The sequence below is a fragment of the Corvus kubaryi genome, unplaced genomic scaffold (genome assembly GCF_017639235.1).
Source record: "Corvus kubaryi isolate FWS band 111438036 unplaced genomic scaffold, C.kubaryi_AGA036_p1.0 69, whole genome shotgun sequence".
Lineage (NCBI taxonomy): Eukaryota > Metazoa > Chordata > Aves > Passeriformes > Corvidae > Corvus > Corvus kubaryi.
This window is the reverse complement of record NW_024582057.1, coordinates 3570836-3588090: the sequence shown is the minus strand read 5'-3', so window position 1 is coordinate 3588090 and position 17255 is coordinate 3570836. Positions and strand designations below refer to the sequence as shown.

The 17255-nt window shown below is 40.3% G+C and overlaps 1 long non-coding RNA gene across 1 annotated transcript in view; it reads right to left on the bottom strand.

Moving 5' to 3' along the window:
• Nucleotides 1–1106: 1106 nt before the first annotated feature.
• The window catches only part of LOC121674679, a 30355-nt gene continuing 14206 nt past the window's right edge, over nt 1107–17255 (bottom strand). Inside the window, exons 3-4 of the long non-coding RNA XR_006019775.1 lie at nt 6939–7129; nt 1107–5208 (exon numbers count right to left, since the gene is read on the bottom strand). This is a non-coding gene — a long non-coding RNA (uncharacterized LOC121674679). The remainder of the gene's footprint in view (nt 5209–6938; nt 7130–17255) is intronic.

Sequence of the window (17255 nt, the reverse complement as noted above, 5' to 3'; positions counted from 1 at the left end):
TCAGGTAAACTATGTCATACAGCCTGGACCGTGGCCAGAGCACAGACGGAGATTTCTATTCATGGCATCAGTCCTCTGCTTGTTCCCCTGTCCTTAGCATATTCTTTCTCTGCAAGTCCAAGTCCTGTGTATTTTCCACTGTGACTCAAAGACTGAGGCATTTTCATTTTCTTCCCATTTTCTCAATCTTTTGTGCATCAACAAAAAACCATTAAGGAATACATTGCAATTAGCACTTCCTCAGATGCACTCATCTGTCAAGAGCACTCAGCACAGAGCCAGTCTTCTGCAGGTGGGTAACTTAATGCCTCCTCTCACCACTTTTATTTATCTCAAGTTAATTGCCAGAAGTGGAAAGCTCTCAGTGTTCTGCATTGAATTCATGATCATACAAATACTTAAGATGATGGATTGGGTGTCTGTGACAGCTATCAGTAAACCAGAGATAGAACCGGGATTCTCAGAGCCAAAAACAGGAGCACTTGAAAAAGCTGGTGCAGACAGGGCAGAGAAGAAGACCTGAAGTTGATGCACCTTTAGCAGCTCCTCAGGTCCATTCTTGATGCAGTGTGGTCCTTGTTTACAGACACAAGCATTTCTCCCGGCTAATATTTTTATCCCTACTGGGAAAAATGGCTTATGCATTGAGTGAAGTACACATCACCAGCACCAGCACATTTTCAGCACTGTAGTCACTGTGATGCCTTTCCTGGTCTTAAAATCCAGAGTCAAACATGGTGAGAATGGAAAAAGGGATTTTCCCTTGGTATTTCTTTAAGGATCCTTAGGTGCACTATATCCAGGTGGAATGCACCCCAATGCACACTGCAGTGCACACCCCACAAAAGATCTGGTATAACATTATAGGTTTTACTAATTAGCATATCTATCAAAGATTCTCCAATGAGAGGCTCGAGTGAGCCCCCCTCCCCGAGGAACCTTCCCCTGGGTGGTTCTATCTTAGTTTACAAAGTATGTTCTAGAGAGGACTTGGGGTCTGGGGCACACTAACCCCTACCTACAAAGCTTCTAAAATGTTTAGTCTCCTAGCTTAACAAACAAGTCCAAGAACGTAGGCAAAAAGCACTAAGAATACAGAAGTTGTAAAAGGGTATAAAAGGGGTATAAAAGAAAAGGCAAAAAATCATCATGGCATCAACTGGGGCCTGAGAACAGGGCTGTGAGGTGTCCCCCTGAAAGAGCAGAGCATGACAGCTTTGTATGACAACTGTTTTTTCAACCGACAGGTTTTTCAACCTGTTCTAGAGCAGAACAAGGATGGAATCTTTTGCTGTCTCCCAACACAATATCTAATCAAAGCCATGCTGCCACTAGGAATCAAAATGATAGATGGGTTCATCTCCTGCAAGGCACTGCATAAACAAAAGCAATTCCAAGTCCACAGAGCCAACATTCTGAAGCCTTCACCCAACAGTCACATTGTCCTTGGAGTCAAATGGTTGGTCCTGCCTTAGCATAAAGCTAAATACTCTTGTATATTAGCAGGATGGAGCTCAGAAAATCAGGTGGTTATTACTGATTAGCCCCCATCAGTAATTTGCTAATTGTTTATGGATGCTGGGGGATGCACATATTGTGGGGAAAGACAGCAGTGCCGGAGCAGCGCAGCTGTGACGCACCAACCCACTGGGCGCTGCGCAAGAGGAGCCTCACAGGAGGTGTTGCATCGAAGCAGGGACTGCCTTGGCTTTCTCAGCAAGCTCTTCCTAACAATGCTGCTGGTGCATATACTGTTGTGAGAAGCCAGCTGGCTGGCATCTGAGAGCAGATGCCAAGTGGCTGTCAGATTGTCATCTTGAGTTTTAGTATTCAACCTGTCTTTCTGTGAATTGGCTTTTGGCCTTTTTTCCCCCAGGGAAGAGTTGTGCCTCAGCCAAACCACCTCAGATTTATCTCCTGTAAAAGAAATGAAAGTATGAGTCACTATTGCTTCTGGTGAAGCAGTTAATAAATTGCAATTCAAATGCTTTAAGGTTTTTTCCACTCCCCTTCTTTTTTTTTTTTTTTTTGGTAGTTACATAAGTTTTTCTCAGCCATTACTAAAAGAAGCCCCAGGAAAACACATAACAGCCACTTCAGACAGTTTACTCATTCAATCTGTCCATTATGTAATTAATTAGAAAAGCTGAGAGAAATACAGTTTTTCATTGTCTGAGCTCCTGATGGTCATATTTTAAGTTTTTAAAAAAAGGCTGGTTGCATATGGTGTTCAACATAGTACTGGTCAGTCCTGGAGAAATGTCAGCAATTTATCCAAAGAGGCAAGACAAAAATAAATGAAAACTAACTAAAAAATACTCAAAATTAAACAGCAGAAATCCCTGGAACAATTTTTCCATAAGTAGTGGTCCAAAAGATGCAACTTCAAGTACCCTTAAAGGTTTGCTACTTCTGTGAGAAGTGCTTCACTTGTGTTCTTTGGGAATGGAACAATTTTCAGATGTGTCATGGCAGGCAATTTAACTCACCGATCTTGTGGGAAAATAATACACTTAAGAGTTCCGGAGACTGGAATAGGAAGAAGTCGTTATTGCCATTGAAGCAAGAATGTATCTGCTGGGAAGATGCTTACATGAGTAGAAAGACCATGTTTTCCATCGGAACAACCACCTAAAAAATATGTAAAGGCCCAGCAAAGAAATTGTTCCAAGTAACTTGTGCCATTATACAGGATTTCCATTCTGTATTATCATTTGACCACCTGAAACCAATCATATTTGTGTTAAATCCCATTAATGCAGAAGGATTCATATTTGTTGCATTCTTTCTAATTCTGCTCAAAAAAGTAAAATACTTTTTTCCTTTTGTGTTTCGGGCATTTGTATTTAAATTCTGACAATAAAATACTATTTAAGTTTATCCAGTGACACAAAACATCTGCTTGTTCACTGCCAGACCAAAGAAACTGAAAGAAGGAAAAATGTTTCAAATACACTCAGTTACAGAAACAGGTTTTAAGCACAAGAATCAGAGCAAAGCAAAATGCACCTTGCAGCACCCAAAGAAAAGATCACAAAAATGTTGAAATGTCTAATACAGAAAGATCACGCTGGTCTGTGCTGCCAGCTCTCATAGAACTAAGTTAATAATGAGGAAATGCATTTAATTTTAGGTCTTTTCAAGAAGAGGGCTGATGTCCTGACATAGCAGAAAACCTTGGGATACTGCCAGCACTTGGCACAGTATCCTTTCTGTATAGCTTACATAGTTAGAAATGCTGGTTTGGATGAAGAAGTCCTGATGTCATTTTGGTAACAGCAGTAAGAAATCAAAATGTTAAAGTAGAGACAGCAAAGAGGACGAAACCACAACATCCAAATGCAGCAGCATAATATTTCCTGGATCTCAGTGCCTGGGCTACGCAGGTTCCTAAAATAAGCATTGTTTGGTATCTTTCGCATGTCCTGAAGTGCCACATCATAATTTTCTTGAGGTTTCTAATTTAAAATGTTCTCTTGTTTGAAAGAGTCAAATTGCAGGAAAATCAGGCACGTCTTCCTTTACCCACAAGCTTCTAGTATGTGTGTGTCTCCAGGAATTTGTAATAGCACCAAGAAAGATACTAAAGCACTTTAAACTATGGCTGGGATTAGAGGCATTGCAGCAGTGACCATGGAAGGCAGGTATCTAAATTACTGTGCTTCAGGGCTTGAAAAGCCAAACAGGAGGAAGTGCAAGAAGCAGGGGCATACCCTTTCCAGTACACTGCCAATCTTGGTTATTAGAGGACCTGAAAAGAGGATAAAACCACAATTGTCACATGTTCATTAAAATAAAAGGAACAAACCAAGTATAGATTTCTTTTAAAATAATTGGCTGGTTTTGAGAACAAAATATTTCGTGTTTCTAATTTATTGTTTTGAATCTTCACGTGTTGTTCTTCTCCACATTTCTCCATCTTGTCTTAAAATTACTGCATTTGATGGAAAGCTTGTGTCATCTGACCAGGCTCATTGAAATGAACATTTCTCATGAAAATTTTATTTTTGTGAAAATGTCAAATAGAAAAGGGCTTTGCAAAACAGGAATCTTTACAGAAAAAAAAAATAGATAGGAAAAAAAAAATGTCTTTTAAACAGCAACCCTTGAAATGACATCCATTTTTTAAAACGCAGTTTGGCCTGCAAGGAATTACACAGGACAGTCAAACAGAAGAATCTCCCTAAGGCTGATCTCCAGGAGTAACAAAAATATTGCCAATAAACCATAAAAATGTACCCAAAAGACATTAAGAGCCCTGAGGTACTTTTGGTCCTGGTTTGGCCAGATTTCTGAAGACCTTGCAAAGAGGGAGAGGGAAAAAATGCTTCTGTCAGCACTGCCCACGTGGTCCTCCATGCACTAGAGGACACCCCTGGGACTATGCCCAGGCCCTTCACCGCACTGGTGGCTCTGGGAGCAAGGTCCCTTGGCACACAATTGGGGTCAGCTCAGGGACCTCTGCCAGGCACTCTGCATCTCTGCACTTGGGTCACTCTGTCCTTGACAGCTTCCCTTGCATCACTGCCTGCCCTGGCTGATGTGGCCATCAACCTATTTGCTTTCCCAGGCTATGACACTTGGTCCTCTGTTTTTCCTGTGCTCCCAAAGGCATGCACCAACATTGCTTCACTTGGAGCAACACTGCAGCCACATGTGAGTGTGATGACTGTGCTGGCCTGGACATGGGTGAGAGGAAACCTGGTTCTCCCCAGATCCTGCTGGCTAGAGCCGCTCTGCCCTGGGAGGAATGGGGCAGCACGCTGGCCTCTTTGGCCGCAGGGGTGTGTGACCATGCTGCTGACCTTCCTGCCTCTCATTACAACTTCCAGTGTATGGCAGAGCTGGTCAGTCCCAGCACCACCAGTCAGGCAGCATCATCCCTCAGCTCCCTGGCTCCTGAAAGAGTCAGGCCAGGCTGGGTCGGGAGCTCCCCAGTCTCTCTGGAATGGAGAGACAGCCGACTAACGCGGTGTCGACTGGCAGTCAAATAGGTCATTGTCTGAACTTCTGGACAGCAGCACAAACAAGCACTTGACTGCTCGACACAAGAGCTCCACAGATGGGAATTTCAAACAGTCCTGAAGATTTTCCATAGGATCTCCTGATTTGAACATCTCTCCAAAGGCAAAATCTGTGCATTGCTGTGTTGATTAGCGCTATAGGAGGAGGATCTGACCATTCAGAAAATCCTTCAGGTGGTTTCTGCTGCAAAACAGACCAAACTGATAGATAAGATGCCAGTATAAACTGTTCCTGCAGAAGCAGAAACAGTCACACAGTGCAGTGTTAGATATTGTTTAGCTAGTTAGATGTTTTGCATATAGTACAAGGGATGATGGATCCTGCCTGTGCAGGAATAGTAATACAGGAGCATTGGACAGATGGATATGAGAATTAACATCGCAGATAATACAATCATGAACATTATACTGTTTTTCCAGCTTTTTTAAAGGTTGGTTTAAAGTACTTTAAAGTCTGTAATTTTTGAGGCATGCACCCTCTCCTAAAAACTACTTTGAAGACTCTGGTTATTTCAGAACCCCTTTTGCCTTCTAGACCAATGGCTCAGTCTGCCTTGGATAATATTTCTATCAGTGTTAGGATGCACTTCACACTATCATAGTGTTTGGAAAACGCTTGCACACCACCAAGCCCTCCTGCCATTGTGTGGTGCCACACCATTTTATTCCTTTTGAAATGCTTTCTTTGCACTTTGTCCAAGCTGTTAGACGCTTGGTTTGCAAGCCAGGTTGCCACTTGTCTTCTGTTCAGGCTGGAAATTTGCCTTTTAGCAGCTTCAAAAAGGAGATTTTTACCTCCTCAATTTCCTAGGCATATAATAAAGTCTTTTAACAGAGATGGTGGTATAGACATGTCTGCTGTGACAATGCTACTACACTCACATAAGAAATAAAACATTGGGCTAACCAGTGTTACTTCTTGTTGAAAGGCGTCTTCTGTGAAAGTCCTCCTTCCCTGTACTACCATAGGCCTGGGCAGATCAGGGCACCCTTTTGCCTTCTGTCTCCTCAGTTTGTTGCCAAAGCTTTTTAAAACTTTCTATAAGGTCATTGATCGACCAACAAGAAAATAGGTACAGCACCAGCCTCCACCCCATGATATGTAGCTGTGATCCCCCAGAGCCCTGAGTGAAAATGTCTGTCCTCATGTATGCCACAGTCAGGGCTTCCTGCTCTGACATATTTTCATAAAATAAAAATACTTTCAATATTTGGAAATAGAAAGTCTTGTATCCAACAAAGCAACAAAGTCTCTTAATGTAGGGTTTTAGCTCTCTGATAGAGTCCCAGTATCATAACAAGGCCAGCAGTTATTTCATGGAAAACTAATGACCTAAAAACTTTACTGGATTTGGCCTACTGTTCCTGTTGGTTTCTTGTCCCATGACTATAATTTCCAATCAGTTCTGACTTAAATGACTTTTTATTCTCTTCATGGCAATCACAAGCTTACAATTAAATGCAGCATGTAGTTTCCAAGAAGGAAAACAAAGTATTTCTCAGTAATGGCTACTTGGGGACTATGAGAACTACCTAAAAATATTCAGAGCATGTAAAAATACAAAACTGTAAAAGATTTTTTTTTTAAGTAAAATTAATTGGATGGAGTTGAACAATGAAAAATGTAAGTCAGACAGTATCAGGAGGGGCGTCCTGGCACTCCATGAAACTGCAAAATAACCTCCTGATGGGAGGGGTTGGAAGCATCATTAGTGCCATTCATTTAAAGCAAGACAAGGCAAAGCAATGAATGGAGCAATGATCTTTATAGCCCTAGAGCACCACAATCACTTGATGAAACACCCTTGTATTGGCATTTCAGCTGAACTTGTGGAACTGGTGTAGTGGTCTGTACTTCACCCATACCACATATGTCCATTATACTCCCATTTGGAAAGAAGGAGGCTGGATTACCTGGAGCCAGAGCAGGAGGACATGCAAATACACGTCTTGCTTTATGCAGAACAACAGAGCAGCCATGAGAGGCACTTCCAAGGCTTTTGGCAGACATGAAGTATTTCCCTGCCACATAGTAGCTTCAAGGCCCAGGGGTCTCTTTCATGTGTCACAAAGTCCACTTTCCTCATAGGTGGCTGTCAAGCTTCCTGGAAAAAACAGATTCAGAGGATATCAAGCAGAGACACCAGCTGCTAGGTAAGATAATGCATCTGATGCTTCTGAATTGTCAATGGAAAATAAATTTCTATGTTGCTCCAGAGCCCTGTCTAGTCACTTCAGGTAACTGAAGCGATGAAGTTTCCATGGTTTCTCCAGTGAAACTTTTCTACTCCATAGATTCCCTGAAAGAATTGATCCTAATACTGAACCCAAGTTCTCCTTTTCTCAGATTTACTACTCAAACCCCAATTAACGTTCTTGATGTGACACGGTTGTCTGATTACCATCGCTGTTATGTAATTGGAGTAACTTAAACAACTGATGTCGAGTGGATAAGGACATCCCATTATCCCGCTGACGATAGTCATCTCCTGAAGCAGCTGCACTGTTGTGAGGCCCCTCCCAGAATGACCGTAGGCAAGAACTACCGCGAAGATTTTACGAGAACATCTCTCTGGCTGCCACCTCAGCAGCACCTAAGATGCAGATGCATCTAAACATCTGCTCCATGCTCTCAGGTGACAAAGACATACGAGAGAGATAGCAGGCAATTAAAATTCAGTTTATGAGTGGGAACACTGGTTCAGCTACATAGATCACTTCAGAAAGGAAGTTATTTTTCAAGGGAACAGCAACACTGTGTAGTTAAGCAAACCATAAACTCTGGGGTTACCTTCAGAAGGCAGATTGCTGAAATCAGTGTTTTTCAACATTAACCTTTTCCTTCTGGAAAGGTCAGTTCATGCCTCTATTCCACTGAACATGGGAGCTTAAGTGCTAGAATTAATGCATCTTGGGAGCAACCATCCCAAGAGGGGGCCCTGTCAAAGCTGTAACAGCATAAAACAAGGGGATTTGTGTTTTTTTTCAGTCTGCCACATGCAGCTTTTACAGTCACTAGTATAATGCTCTTTTGGAAATCCCCTAGTGATAGTACACTTCATTTGTTCTACATTTAGGTTACCACTTCTCAACAACTAATAGGGGGGCAAAAGGGCTTTGTATTTTTTTTTAGCTACAGAAGTAAGCAGAGATATTATGGTACTGCAGAGCAGCTCACACAGTATCTCCACACCTTACCCTTACACCAGCACCCTAGATTTGTGAAGATAAAGTGACAGCAGATTGGAGGGTTGTATTCCAAGATTTTTGCTGAAGTTTGGAAACATTTTCAACCTTGAATAAGCATCTCCTTATACAAATGGCCCACTAGGCAAATAATCCCTCATTTCCTCATCTAGGAATGATCTTATTAAATGTCATTCGGTTATTGCTTCTATTAACAGTATCAAAATGCAGCAAACATCCTCTAGGTTTGCTGGCAATGACCGATTTGCAAATTGTGCTCTATGGCCATTATTTTTTTGCACACATAAGAGGCAATTCTTTTAAAATGCAACCTTAGATGATGATACTGGGAAATTGCTTACCCTCCTATAAAATATACATATAAAATATGTAAAGAGTCTGTCAGAGAAATGTTCCTCTATAAAGTATAACTTGATCTTACAGGTGTACTAGTCACTGAAATTACGGGTTTTGAGTTTCCAAGCTTTGAATTATTCCACCCCATTGGACTTTTATGGCTTTCTAACCCAAGCCCTCACTCAGAGACACAAGGCAGCATAAAAAGTGAAAACAGCACAGGATGTGCAGGCTCAGGGGCACACTGATAGCCATCGTCCCCTCTGCTGTGACAAGTGCTTTAACTCTGTTCCATGAAATATTCTGGATAATTCCACGAGATTAGTTGATACTGAACACGTCTTTTTGACTCACTTAAAAGGTTAAATTTCTTCAGGTAAAAGAAAAGAAAACCAAACAAAACTTTCAACAAGCACATATCAACCTTTGCTGCTCTGGGCTAGGGTAACCTTTGAAAAACATGTTTAAGAAAACAGTGTACTTCTAATATGCCCCACTTCTCCTAGGTTCTGTAAGGTCCATGTAAACATCAACTTTTTCTACAAGTATCAGGAGCCAGTAAATGATAAAGAGAGAAGGGCATTCCTAAAAACAGCAAGACTGCATAACAAAGTTCCTGTTATCTACCACTATTTAAAATTACAGAAGTGTTTCCCTTTTGATAGGACTTGTTTAAGAAAATGCCTTCTCACCAGAGGAAAGTCTAGGCAGATGTGAGAAAAATCCCCAGTTGTTTCAGAACAAGTTAAGTTTTAACTTGTTCTGAGAAGCTGAAAAATCAGTAAACTAAGAGGAAAATCATGTTCTTCTTTCTTGAATCTAGCTTGCATTGTCACACAGACAAATTCTTAAGTCAAGATATTTTAAGGTCAGAATACCCATTAAGATACAATCAAGGCTCTGTCTGAAACTTGGAGGCAAAACTAGAGCAAAGTTATTTGGGGGAAATGGAAGAAAAATTTATAAAAAGGACTCAAAATGAGTCAGAGGGCAGAAAGATGACTGACCATGTTTGTTTAAAAATATGCCAACTGTACACAAGGAAAAATGTGCTGTGAAAAATACTGTACACACAGCAGCTGGCAAGAGTTTAATAATTTTGAGTTCTCACTGGACAAGTAAGCTAAATAATTCAAGGCACTTTCACAGCTATTGAACTTAATTTATGAGCCTAGATTGCTGATCTTGCATATGGTTCAGGGAAATCTGCACCAGTCCATATCATTATCACCTTCAATTCTAACTCTCTTACAGTTACAGCAGTTTGGGAATGTTCAGTGTGAAAATTAAGTTTTTTACAAAAGCTGAGCTGGTGAGATTCTGGGTTTACACTTGATTCTTTGCTCTTCAGTCATTGCTGTCTTTGTTTCTAATTATCTCACATTACAGAATGACAAAATGAATCCAGAGGCAAGTGGAAATCCGCTGTGCTGAGTGCTGTACAAACAGCTAGAGACAGTCCTTGTCCCAAGCAGCAGGAGAAACATCAGCAAGCTTCTGAGAGGTAAGAAAATAGCCACCATATAAGAATATTTTTCAGGGCTGGATTGTTGATGGATTATGTATTGTATCTACTGGGGCTGTCTCATTTTCAATTATTAAGGTTACATTAAAATGAGACCTAGTATCACCACTTTTGGAATAATGCAGAGCAAAATCATGTGTGTGGGGTGGGAAGGCAGCAAAGCAACTGCTAACAAACAGCACATAAGCATTGGAAGATAAGAACAAAATACTAGGGGATGCTTATCAAAGATCTATAAATATAACCTGGAGAAAAGAAAACTTGTGGGGCCATAGCTTGAATCTATAAATACCTTCAAAGTATAAATATAAATGAAGGAAGGGAATTACTCAATCTCAGCAGATGCTGAGACGCAGAAGCAGGCTAATGAGGAAGGAGTTGAGACTAAGCTCAGAGGGCATTTCTGAATGTTAAAAGCAGTTGGAGCCTGAAATACTATCAAAGAGGGTACCATCCTGCTAATACACAAAGATGTATTCAGTGAGGCATTAGTGGGAAGAAATGCAGGCAGGGTGCAATCTTGCAAAGAGTAGAAAGACAAGCTGGCTGCTCAAACAACCTTTCTAGCTCCCACATCTGTCTGGTGTCAGGAATGGCCTGAATGGATTCTCAACCCTTGGGACAGGTGTTTACACCACTCAGGCTCCTGCAATGTGACAGTAAAGTAGTAGCTGGAGATCAAATAACCTCAATAGTAACAAAATAGACATGAAGAAGACCTTTTGGAAATCAAAAGACAAACAAAATCCAAACTGACTTTGGAATTCATGAGAGTTTTGAGGTCAAATTCACCCCAGAGCATTAAGGCTTTTTTTCTTTCCTATTGTTGAGGGGAAGCTTGTAAAGTACTGACATGGCCCACAGCCATTCTCACATGGATATGCTGTCCTTGAAAACCTTGGCTCCTAGGACACACAGATGAAAATGCAACATTGCACTCGGGACTGGCAGTCCCCCAGATTAGGTCTGAAGGTAGCTTGTTTTGTGCACATTACTCAGGAATAGGGGAGTCTGGGATTCTTAATGTAGCATTTGATTGAGTAGGAAAAGTGTAAATATCCTTTGGGTTTCTGTCAATCTTCACTGGTACTGACAGTTATGGAAGGGTCAGAAGGAAGTTCGGACTTTGGCCTTGTTTGGATACACCTGCACGCAAGAGCGTTGTTAATGTAACACCCCATGTTAGGAAATCACATACTTGTGGTGCTTCAAGGTATTTCAGCCCCATTTATTTAAATTTTAATTTCTACTTTAAATGCAGGGTCTACGATTATACCTGAAAAAATGGGCACATTAATACTACTGTAGGACCACTAATTTACTCAACTTCTTGTGGTTTTTTACATCTATATTAGCAACTGCAACATTGCAGGAAGAATTGCCATGTATAACACATTCAATTCTCTTGGCTGCTGAATCTTGACTAGTGACATTATTTTAGATGTGTTACTGATTAAACAATGTTTTTGTAGTACAAAATGCCAGGCTTGGTAGAGAGCAATATAGAAGACCCTCTCAGACCTGACAATTTCTACGCACCTCAGCTTCTAGCATCTTCAATGATTTCCTGAAGACCAAGTCTCTTTAAAGGCTTTGGATCCTTTAAAGCTCAACTAACTATAAACAACATAGAAGAAGGAATAATTCTCCCAGTTAAGCCTCCCACAGAGACTGTTCTCCATGCCAGTGTACAGATGAATAGGCTTTGAATGCTAATTGTAACACTGTGTGTACTCTTCCTGAGCTAATCAGCTCACAGGGTACAGACAAGCAACTTTTATTATCAATTCCATTCCAGCACACAAACTCTCCTGAAATGCTTTTCCAATAGCTAATTTAGAGACCTCCCGTTGGCTTAGTTCAGGCTGTGGAAGGTTTGTAAACAAGCTGTGTTATTCAAGAGGAATTTGCTCTCTCTCACTGTCTCTCTTGCTTTCTCTCTCTTGCCTAAAGTATTAAGATCTAATGGAAATAGTTGCCTAAGAGAGGGAAGCAAAGCATGCTAATACCTATTGGCAAAGGCACATGTTCAATGTCTCAAGAGGTTTCATGTGCAACAGACAAGAAAACTCACTTGCAGACCTAAGTAGCAGTGTATCACTTGCTTTACAAAGTAAAAAATCACTGCAAAAAAGAAATTATTTTCTCCTTTTGATAGTGGAGTAGTCTTTACCATTAGAAGTTATGTACAAATTTGGGGTTGCCTCTCACTTTGAAATGAGATATTCCATATATGATCAAAGCAGTGATAACCTTCAGATATAAAACCTCTGCTGGGAACCCTGCCAACATGAACTGCAGACAGCATCAACAAGCTGAATGCTAAGAGCTTCCCCACACTGTGTATGGCTGTTCAGATTTGTATGGAATGGGTAAAGAAGTGCCACTAAAACTGAATATTTTCCTTTGTTATAAGAGACCACAACAGCAATGTGGTGGAGTCACTTTCAGACTAGGTATTCTCTGTTTTTAAAACCCCAGTAAATGTACTCCTAATCTGTTCAGAAGTCTGTTTTGTAAAACAAAAAGTGCAGTTTCACAGAAAGAAGCCTTCTAATGTTTCTGGCACTGCTCTATTTTAAATCTTTAGGAAAGAGAGTGCAGACTGTGGAAAAATGATCTTTCTTTATAAGCTCAAGTGTGTGAATAGCTGGTAATAGTCCTCAGGGGAAAAGGAAACTTAAACCAACCACTCCTCTCACTCATCCCCCTCTCTTCCAAAAAAAAACCCAACAAAAAACCTCCATCAACCCAAGAGAGAGCTCCTTGTTTTAGATAAAGGGAGTTTTGTAATCTAACAGTATTCTTACTAAAGAACAAAGATCTTAGTGTAGCTCAAGTGGACTTTCAGAGACCCTTTGTAAATGTTCCCTTCTTGCTGGAAGTTAATTTGATCCCATTATGTCCATATTCCACTATAATAGGTGGTTACATTGCTATGACACTACTGTTCTGAACTGCACCTGGGAGCTGCTGCTCTTACATACTACAGTCTGATGTTGGAAAAGCTATTTGCAAGCCATTTAAAAATCCACATTGAATGGAAGCATGGGCAAACCTTTTTCTGCCATGGAATTCAGACACAAAACAAGGACTTAGTCTTCATATAAGACATTCACCAAATTCCCAGTTTATGCTGAGAGAGGGAAACCTCTGAATGATCTGGTCTCTCTGAACACATATTTACGAAAGCCACTTAATTCTTTGGCCACTCTCTGTAATCTACTTTGTTCAGCAGCAGAGCCACATTTTTCAAAGGTCTTAATATTTTTCTTGAGCAGCTTTTGAAATGGCAAGTGAGATCAAACTCCCCTTCTGCTGAAGCTGGTAGCAGACTCCCACTTCTTCAGCCAGCAAGTAACTGTGGTTCCCACTGACAGTATGAGTACCTCAGGAAATAGTATTCGTGTCCCACATAAGTGACCCCTTTGTTTCTCATCCACATTGACTGTGTTTTGTCACAGCAGCTTTTTATACAATACAAACAAAGAGTCTAAAGAGAATTTTAGAACCGCATGAAAATGTCATCTTATCTTCACTTCAGACAAGGATCTCTTACATATATTTACTTTGGCTTTTTCTCGTTAGCAAGGAGATGAAAATCTCAAGCATCTCATAGCTCATTATTAATACATAGTCATGCTCTGCTTCTCACAAGGGAGATGGAGATACTTGCAGCAGGCCCCTTGAGACAGCAGCCTGATTATACAACTCCTGTAATATAGACAATTCCAAGTGACTGCTCAGAAGAAAGGACCAGTTACAGTCATTAACAACATTTGTTAGGCACCAGTAGTGTTTGTGGTGCTCTACAAGACAAACACTGTCCTACTTTATCCTGAAGAACAACAGATGTCAAAAGACTCTTTTGAAGATGCAGAGAAAGCGACAACTTAAAACATTCCTGTTGGGTTTGGTTTTGCTTTCCACTTTTTCTCCTATCATTAAAGGGCCTGTAAATAATATGGAATGGTGAGGACAGGCTAGTGACAATGACTCTGATAAAATGGGCTTTGAGGAAGAATTTGGATGAGAAAAAAGAGATAGCCACATTCTGGGAGATAACAGCAGCCAGCAAGAGTGAAGGAAAGCAAACAGAGCACTGCGGTTACTACACAAAAGGAACCAAAGATGGAGATTTGGCTTGGTCAGGCATTGGGATGAAGCATTTCATCTTGGAAGGGAGAGCCAGAAGATTCAATGAAGTAAAAACACGGTTTGATCGTCAGGAAGAAGGTTGTTGTAGGAGCTGCATTTCTGACATAGCAGTAAGGAACAACGAGGGTGTGTAAAAGGTGGGAAAAGGTTAGAGGTTACCATCAAATGAATGACACTCAAGATGAAAGAGAGTAGGACTATAATGATATTACTACTAAATGTTTAGGGACATAGAGCATTAAAATGTGTTTAGGACATGAATAGAAGGAGCCACCAGATGGATGAAGGAGGGGATGGAAGAGTTCAGTCATGTTGTCACACATCACCGGGGAAGGAAAAAGACAAGAAAAAGACCAGGAACAAAAGCAATTAGGAGAAAATAAGGTAAGTTCATGGGAAAAGCTTGTGACAGACCCCTTCTATCTTATTGTTGAAGTCAGTAACATTTGGAGGAAGAATGACAACAAGGCAGCTTAGTGAAAGAAATGGAAGTCTCAAAGAGGGACTTGATGGGAGCAGTGGGACTTCTGCTTGAGAAAGATTTGCAAAGTCCCTTGGAAGGAATTCAGTACAGACAGTCCCTCTGGCTCATGAATGCCCTTTCAAGATATTCTGTAGTGGAAGAAGCAGAAGCGAGATGCGACCTGTGGTTGTGTGTACATCACTCAAGTGCAAAGGAGAGAATTACAAAGTGGAACCTAAATAATTAACTTGAGCACTTTTGAAAGCAAAAGAAGGAGCAGGTGATAAGGAGACCAGGAGCTGCAGGGACATTAGACATGTCCATAACCTATGGGGTGTACCTGAATGGACAAAAAAAGGGAAAGACACAATGAGCACTGAAAGAGCAACGGCTGGTGACCACTGAAAATTTTGATAATGAACAATCAGCTAAGACACAATTAGGCACTTATATCCAGATCAATTTCGTGGCAAAGGATGACATCTCTCATGTTCTGGCTTCTTGGTAAAGAAGAAGATGCCATGTGGATGCAACTATGAATTTAAAACAGAAAAAGAGGAAAGTAGTCAAAAATAAGGCAGCCTTCAAAACTGTATTTACCAGAGATAAGACTAAAAATACTGTTTTCTGGCATCATAGCTGAGAGGCTGAATGGTTCATCTCTTCCTTTCAATTTTGCAGACTCTTTGCGGACAAGAGTCAGCACTTGCTCAAAGGAAATAAGCATCAGTATTAGATGCAATCAAAAGACAAGTTCATGCATTTGTTAGATTTACTCCATATTTGATGATGCTAAAGGCTTCTTTGAAGTAATCTACAGGGCAGTATTCAGCAGATGCCAATTTGGCTGAAATCAACAACTGAGGGATCTGGTAATTATAGTCTCAGATATTTCAACCTGTGGTTTCTGGACGCCCGAGGATACATGGATTACTTCTAAGGAGTCTGTAAAAGCAAGAATCAGTAGGTTCAGATTGCTGTACAGGATAGGTATCTTCAGTGAGAAATTTTAAGGAATCTGTAAGTGTCCCTCTACATAGTAGTTTTCAGTTCCTTCATTCCCCAGATCATGTGGTTGATGTAGAGAAATATTACATAAATGTAATTAAGCATGCAATAGCTTCCTCTCTTCTTGAATTTTAGGAGGATTTTCTTTCTCTCACTTCTTCCCGAGGGGCATTCCATACTATTTAGAAAGCATTTGTTAAAAGATAGGTTAATCTGTTTATAAGATCCAAAGAATGAGGTGGATATCTGAGGTCTCTCCATTATTCTAGAAACAGACCACATGCAGTACTTACATGTAGTCAAGTGACTCAGTTTTAATGAGACTATCTCTGTGGAGAATAAAGAAAGGATTTTTACTTTACTCCCCAAAATAATAGTCAATTGCTCCTTTTTCTTTCCAAAACTGTCAGTTTTATCAGCATTTATCCTAGCCCTTTATAGAATTCTGTCACTTCAGCAACTCCAAGGTTAATTTTGACAGAGGATGAACTGAGACAGGACACTGGGATTTGCTTTCAGAAGAGAGGAAGGTTATATTAACCATACCAGCAAGTGTTCTACTGCTTCCTTTATTCTCAAATTATTAGTTTGCTTAATAAGAAGGTCAGAGGGAGAAGGCTTTCAGGTATTGTTTCACATCAGAGGATACACTTCAGATCAACCCTACAAGTAGTCTGAGGACCATAATAAACCCCACAGTTTTCATCTGATTGTTAATTTCTACATGGCATTCTGCAAGCAAGTAGGAGCTTGTTCTTCTTGCTCCAAGCCAAGTAGAAGTCATTAGTTTCTCAGCAGGACATAGCCTGAGTTCAGTGCCCCACTACTGAATCCATACAACTGTTAGGTTGTTGCAGTGTGAGCAAAGTGAGCATGCACTTGCCTTCAAAACACAAAACACTCTTTTTGTCCCTGGGCAGAACTATTTATTTCTCTGATTATCAGAAAAGGATAAATACTACTTTTCTTCAAAGCAGTTAAAGAAGGAAAAAAAATACTGGCAAGTGGCTTGAAAAAATTAGTATGCATTTCAAGATTAAGGGTTAGATCTTTTTATTATGCCCCACAATTTACCCTTTCTCTTTCCACAAATAGCATTCTCATTTTATACAACAAACTGAAGTCAGTTTTGAGCATAAACTTATTGTTCTGTCTTCTTAAAATAGGAGCAGTAGGAGACAGCAAATACAGGTGTATAACCTTTACTGAAGAACATGCAGTTTGCTGTATACTCTTACCAAAAATAAGAGATTTCCCCAAATGCCTAACAACAGACACTGGACTGTACAAGACAATTATATATGCTTTAATCATGGAGGGCCCTCCAAATCTGCACTTTTGACCTGAAGGCTACTAAGGAATGTTTAAAGGAAATATATCAGAGACAAGATCAAGTAGATGAATGAACATTAAAGGGAAGAAGGGGGTCATATTTATGTAATTCACATAAGTTGCTCCAAGTATAACTTCAAACAGTATCACCTTTTTTCCCTACTTTCATAGAAGTAAAAGTGAATTGCTTTCAATTTTATAT